This window comes from Pongo abelii, chromosome X, assembly GCF_028885655.2.
Source record: "Pongo abelii isolate AG06213 chromosome X, NHGRI_mPonAbe1-v2.0_pri, whole genome shotgun sequence".
Lineage (NCBI taxonomy): Eukaryota > Metazoa > Chordata > Mammalia > Primates > Hominidae > Pongo > Pongo abelii.
Window position 1 is genome coordinate 79,073,947 of NC_072008.2, and position 6,953 is coordinate 79,080,899.

At 42.3% G+C, this 6,953-nt stretch overlaps 1 pseudogene; it reads right to left on the reverse strand.

Annotated features, from left to right (window-relative positions):
- Positions 1-255: 255 nt before the first annotated feature.
- LOC129052959 (E3 ubiquitin-protein ligase makorin-1-like) lies at positions 256-6,632 on the reverse strand (annotated as a pseudogene).
- Positions 6,633-6,953: the final 321 nt, after the last annotated feature.

Consider the following 6,953-nt stretch of genomic DNA (forward strand, 5'->3'; position numbering starts at 1 on the left):
CCAGGGACACAAACACTGCAGAAGGCCGCAGGGACTTCTGCCTAGGAAAACCAGAGACCTTTGTTCATGTGTTTATCTCCTGACCTTCTCTCCACTGTTATCCTATGACCCTGCCATATCCCCCTCTCTGAGAAACACCCAAGAATGATCAACAAATACTTCATGAATTTAAAAAAAATAATAAAAAAAGAAAAAATAAATAAAATAAAATAAAAAAAATAAAATAAAATAAAAAAAAAAAAAAAAAAAAAAAGAATAAAATGGCTAGGAATACGGCTAACCAGAGAGGTTAAAGATCTCTACAAGGAGAACTATAAAATACTGCTGAAGCAAATCAGAGACGACACGAAGAAATGGTAAAACATTCCATGCTTGGGACATGAAATGGTAAAACATTCCATGTTTGACACCTATCAGAAGGGCTATTAAAAAAAAAAAACACAGATGCTTGTGAGGTTGCAGAGAAATGGGGATGCTTATACACTGCTGGTGGGAATGTAAATTAGTTCAGTTATTGTAGAAAGCAGTCTAGAGATTTATCAAATACCTTAAAATGGAACTATCATTTGGCCCAGCAATCCCACTATTGGGCATATACACAAAGGAATATAAACTGTTCTACCATAAACACACATGAATGTGTATGTTCCTCATAGTACTATTCACAACCACAAAGACATGAATTCAACCTAGATGCCTAACAATGTTGACAGGATAAAAAAAATGTGGTACATATACACCATGGCATACCACACAGCCATAAAAAAGAACAAGAGCATGCCCTTTGCAGCAACATGAATGGAACTGGAGCTCATTATCCTAAGCAAACTAATGCAGGAGCAAAAAATCAAATAGCACATGTTCTCAATTATAAGTGGGAGCTAAACATTGAGTACATACGAATACAAAGAAGAGAACAACAGATACCAGCACCTACTTGAGAGTGGAGGGTGGGAGAAGGCTGTGGATCAAAAACTGCCTATCAGGTACTATGCTTATTACTTGGGTAATGAAACAATGTGTACTCTCAACCTCCATGATGTGCAATTTACCTATATAACAATCCTGCACATGTATCCCTGTACCTAAAATACAATTTTTTTGGAAAAGCCTTTGAGAAATATGGGATTATGCAGGGTGATCTAACCTTCAATTCATTAGCATTCCTGAGAGAGAAGAGGAGAAAGTAAACAACTTGGAAAACATATTTGAGAATATAACCCAGGAAAATTTCCCCAATCTTACTAGAGAGGTCCACATGCAGATAAAAGAAACACAGAGAACTCCTGTAAGATACTATACAAGATGACTATCCCCAAGGCACATAGTTATCAGTTTCCAAAGTCAGCACAAAATAAAAAATCTTAAAGGCAGCTAAAGAGTCATATTACCTGTAAAGGGAATCCCATCAGACTAACAGTGGGCTTCTCAGCAGAAACCATATAAGCCAGAAGAGATTAGGGGCCTATTTTCAACATTCTTGAAGAAAAGAAATTCCAGCCAAGAATTTCATACCCTGCTAAACCAAGCTTCATAAACAAAGGAGAAATAAAATCTTTGCCAGACGAGCAATCACTAAGAGAACTCATCACCACCAGACTGGCCCTACAAGAGATGCTTAAGGGAATTCTAAACATGGTAATGAAAGAATAATACTTGTTACCACAAAAGCACACATAAGTACATAGCCCACAGACCCCATAAAGCAACTACACAATCAAGACCACAAAGCAACTAGCTAAGAATACCACAACAGGAAAAGAACCTTACATATCAATATGAAGCTTGAGTGTAAATGACCTAAATCCTCCACTTAAAAGTCATAAAGTGGCAAATTAGATAAGAAAACAAGACTCAAACTTCTGCTGTGTTCAAGAGACATATGTCACATGTAATGACACCTAGAGGTACAGTTTAAAGGGATAGAGAAAGATCTATCATGCAAATAGAAATTAAAAAAACAGCAGGGGTTATTATTTTTGTATCACATAAAACAGACTTCAAATCAACAACAGTAAAAAAGGACAAAGAACAGCATTACATAATGATAAAGTGTGTGTTTCAAGATTTAACTTCCTGAGACCAGCTCAGTTGGGGAGACCCTAACGCAGCAGCGCTAGAGGAATTAAAGACACACACATAGAAATATAGAGGTGTGGAGTGGGAAATCAGGGGTCTCACAGCCTTCAGAGCTGAGAGCCTCGAACAGAGATTTACCCATCTATTCATTAACAGTAAGCCAGTGATAAGCACTGTTTCTATAGATTATAGATTAACTAAAATTATTTCTTATGGGAAACAAAGGGATGAGCCGAAATAATGGGATGGGTCTGGCTAGTTACCTGCAGCAGGAGCATGTCCTTAAAGCACAGATCGCTCATGCTATTGTTCGTGGTTTAAGAACACCTTTAAGTGGTTTTCCACCCTGGGTGGGCCAGGTGTTCCTCACCCTCATTCTGGTAAACCCACAACCTTCCAGCGTGGGCATCATGGCCATCATGAACATGTCACAGTGCTGCAGAGATTTTGTTTATGGCCAGTTTTGGGGCCAGTTTATGGCCAGATTTTGGGGGGCCTGTTCCCAACATAACTATCCTAAATATATATGCACCCAACATTGGAGCACCCAGATTTATCAAACAATCACTACTAATCTTAGGAAAAGACTTAGACAGCCACACAGTAACAATGGGGACTTCCATACCCCACTGAAAGCATTACAGAGATCATCAAGACAGAAAACTAACAAATTCTGGACTTAAATTTGACACTTGACCAGTTGGGCCTAATATACATTTACAGAATATTCCACCCAACAACCAGAGAATATACATTCTTCTTGTTTCCACATGTAACATACTCTAAGATTGACCACATATGCAGTCAAAAGGCAAGTCTCAGCAAATTTAAAAATATCAAAATCATAGCAAGCATCTTCTCAGATCACAGTGGAATAAAAATAGAAATCATTACTGACAGGAACTGTCAAAACCATACAGATACATGAAAACTAAATAACTTGCTCCTGAATGACTACAGGAGAAATAACAAAATTAAGGCAGAAATCAAAAAATATCTTTGAAACAAATGAAAATAGAGATACAACACACCAAAACCCCAAGGATGTGGCAAAAGTATAGTGCTTACTGTCTACATCAAGAAGATAGAAAGATCTCAAATTAACAACCTAATGTAACACCTAAAGGGACGAGAAACTCAGAAAAGCACTAAACTCAAAGCTAGCAGGAGAAAAGAAATAACTAAAATCAGAGCAGAACTAAATAAAATGGATAGCAAAATAAATAAATAAAATCAACAAAATAAAAATTTTGTTCTTTGAAAGGATAGAAAAGATTAATAGGCTGCTAGCTAGATTTCTTTTTAATTGTTTCATTTGGGAAAAGCACTTCTTACAAAAGGGCAGCTCCAAAATACAGAGACCTCTGCAACAATTGTTTTTCGTAAAGTGAAAGAATGGGTGGGATCCAAGGAATCAAAGCAGTAGATGGACAAACCAGGAGCATCCCTGAATCATTTTCAGGAAACAGAGTAACAAAACACAGAAGTAAAATTTCCAATCAACGAATTATTCCAACAACTTAACTTTAGCTGGTCTTACGGATTCCCAAGCCCTCCCCTTCAATGGAAAAGTATGACTTATTACTGCAAACCCATTACTCCACTACAATAAACACCTTAGAACAGAGTTTAGAATCACATCTGTCTACCTGAAAGTTCAGGGGTGGAATAAGGCAAATACCCACAAAAGCAAACACAAAAATCCAACAACAAAATGCCCCAAATGAGGACAAAGGTTTTTCAGAAAGTGCCTGTACTGGAAAGGCTAGATCGTAAAACATTAAATACAACTGTGTATCCAAGACCCAGTTTTTGTTAATATATAGGATAAACAGGTAGTTTTAACCTTTATGGCTAACCCCATTTATCTATATGTAGACAGAGCTAGCACTGCTATATTGACAACTACCAATATACTGCTTTGTCCTTTAAGATCTATCTGCCACACAAGGCTTAAACCACTAAACCAAGTTTTTCTACTAAGGCTAAGAATACTGCATCTATGCAGGGATGAGAAGCTTATCACAAATCCACACTCACACACACCATGTCAGCCCTTGGGAGTCAACTTCTAACTTTCCATTGATATTATGCCTCTATATCTTTTATATGTATTCTTTCTCAATTTTCCTATCATGCAAAACAGTAGAAATCTCAACACATTCGCACCTGGTTCTGGTTACCCAGTAGTATTACTTGTGTGCAATTAAACAACAGACCAAAACCACAGAACAAGTGCATGTGGTAGGGATTACAGGGTAGGGAACAGATATAAAAACACAGATGTGCAGATTTCACCAGAAACCTCAAGGATCTATGTCCCATGTCTGGAGCAAAAGGCTATTGGCCGCTTAGGTCCCTTCACCCATCCCTCCTATTCTTGGATCCCAAAGTAGGGCCACTGCTTTTATTTTTGAACGTGGGGTCCTCAAAATGAGTGTGTGAAAAGTCCGTAAACACAATCTGGTTGAAAACATATGATGCAACACATCTACACTGTCTGACAGTTAAATTTGTGTTACAAAAAACTAAGACTTATTTTTGTAACTTTTTTCAACAGGGAAAACAACACACTCCTCGGGGAAAGGTGAGGGGTTGAGAAGACAGACAGGCCCTGGATAGAAATTCTTACGACAGCACCTGCAGTTGACAGGCTTGCCTCAGAGAGAAGACAGGCGCTGCCACACCACCACAGGGGACAGCTGCTGTCTGGGGTTAGCAGACCAGTTCACATGCCACACAAGGTTGCTATAGATCCAAGTCATAAAAAATCTTCCAGCGCATCATGAAACAATTCCCACTGATCTTCAGTCTGTCAATTTGTCGTCCCCACCTGAAACCAAAAGTATAAGCAACATCTTACCCAGCTCAAAGATGACAACCTCTTCTTTGTTGTCAAAGGGGTTACTGTTCTCTCTTTCTTCAATTAGTTCCCAGAAGCGGTTCCTTTGTTGGGCCCCACATCTGCTTAATGTTCCCACTTTCTGTCTCTGTGGCTCCTCTCTCCTCCTCTTTACACATGCTTGTAAAAACAGTTCCCTCCAAATGGGCAGCTCCCATGTCCTTCATCAAAATACGTGCACACCTTGTTCCTCATTTTCTCTTTGTATTTCTGAACGAGTTTCTGCTTCTCTTCTTTCTCCTCCACCCAGTACTCACTTGGAATGACTAAGTTAGATGTGATCTGGCATTCTGGGCAGGACTTTATGATCTTGCTCTCAAATTGCTTAGCACTCCTCCACGTGCAAATGCACTTGAGACAGTAGGTGTGGTTGCAGATGGAGAGGACCACAAAGCAGCGCTCGCTGGGGTTGGCTTTCTCATAGACCACCTCCATGCAGATCCCACACACCATGTCCTTGCTGCGCTGCACAGCAAATGAGAGCTCTATGTCCTTCTCATGGGCCTCAATGCACGATTTTATACGCTGTGATCTCTGGGCAGCATCCATCGGATGCAGGACCTGTGGCCCACACATGTCACATGAATCTCCGTGGAGATACACACAGTTCTCCTCATATCAGCACTCTCCCACTGCAGCAAAGGGGCACAGCTGCTTCTTTGTTTCCATGGCAATTTGCTTTTTCTCTGATTCTTCCATGGTCACTGGGCCCTGCAAGGGTGCTTCAGTGAAGGAAGGTACCGTAGGACCACAGTAGGGTTGCCCAGGAACAAACTCAATAGCATTCACCCAGTCCTCTGAACCTGCTCCTACACTTGCAAAGTTTGAATTTCTTGACTCAGCTTCGCTTGTATTCATTTCAACTATGGATGAGAGCCTTGAGGAAGCAGCAAGGGATGACTTTGTAGTTAGCTCTGCAGCAGTTACCATAAACATAGTACTCTTGCTGAAAATACTTGCACACTACACCATACGGACTGTCAGAGAGGTGATGCGAGTATCCAGTTACCTCTGTCCTCACAAACCCCATGCATAAAATACCTGCAGGTGACCTGTTTAGTCCAGCTGCGCCGCCGCTGCTGTGGCTGCCCAGCCGTCGCTGCCGTGGCTGCCGACGCTGCCGTCGCTGCCACCGCCCCCTCCGTCTGCCCCAAGGGATGGGGCAGTGACTGTGGGGACCGGGGTGGGGGAGGCCGCTGCTGCTGCCGCCGCAACTGCCGCTCCTACTCCTAATGTTGTGGCTGTTGTTCCGGGAGCTGCAGCCTCGCCATTGCTGGTTATCCCACACAGCAAAGCCCCGGAACTTCCGGGATTGTATAGTTCCTGTCTGGCTGCTGGGAGAAGACCACGAGGCCAGGCGAGGGGCGGGGAAGGAGACTGAGGCACCCTCTGGGTCCCTGCCACCTCCGCCCTAGCTAGAATTTTTTGTTGTTGATGTTGTTTTTTTGGGGGGTTTTTTGTTTTTTGTTTGTTTGTTTTTGGTGCAGAGTCTCGCACTGTCGCCCAGTGTGGAGTACAGTGGCGTGATCTCGGCTCACTGCAACCTCCGCCTACAGAGTTCAAGCAATTCTCCCTGCCTCAGCCTCCCGAGTAGCTGGGATTACAGGCGCCTGCCACCACACCCAGCTAATTTTTGTATTTTTTAGTAGAGACGAGTTTCGCCATGTTGGCCAGGCTGGTCTCGAACTCCTGACCTCGGGTGATCCGCCCGCCTCCGCCTCCCAAAGTGCTGGGATTAAGGCGTGAGCCACTGTGACTGGCCCGCCCTAGTTAGATTTTCAAAAAAGAGAGAGAAGTTCTGGCACGGTGGCTCACGCCTGTAATCCCAACACTTTGGGAGGTCGAGGCTGGCGGATTACTCGAGGTCAGGAGTTCGAGACCAGCCTGGCCAACATGGTAAAACCCTGTCTCTACTAAAAATACAAAAATTAGCTGGGCGTGGTAGCATGGGCCTGTAATCCTAGCTACTCCG